Genomic DNA, 286 nt, shown 5'->3' with positions numbered 1-286 from the left:
TAGAAAGGGAGAAAAAGAAGAAATGTTAAGGCATAGGATTAACAAAGAATAAAATCGGTTGTAGAAATACATGACTAAATTGAATATTGTCTCAGAAACGAGGCGGAAGAGGGCTGTCACCCCCACTACCTGTGCGTAGTCCATCCCAGCCCCATGTCCCTCGCCCATCCTGTCACCTGTGCCTCGTGATGGACACTTAAATGGGCGGCGTGGGCGAGAAAAAGCGATCCGTGGAAGAGAGATAAAAATCATGTTTATTTTTGACGAAGGACGGGTTGGCTTCGGG

The sequence above is a fragment of the Penaeus monodon genome, chromosome 29, assembly GCF_015228065.2.
Source record: "Penaeus monodon isolate SGIC_2016 chromosome 29, NSTDA_Pmon_1, whole genome shotgun sequence".
NCBI classification, from domain to species: Eukaryota; Metazoa; Arthropoda; class Malacostraca; order Decapoda; family Penaeidae; genus Penaeus; species Penaeus monodon.
Note: the sequence above shows the minus strand (reverse complement) of the source record.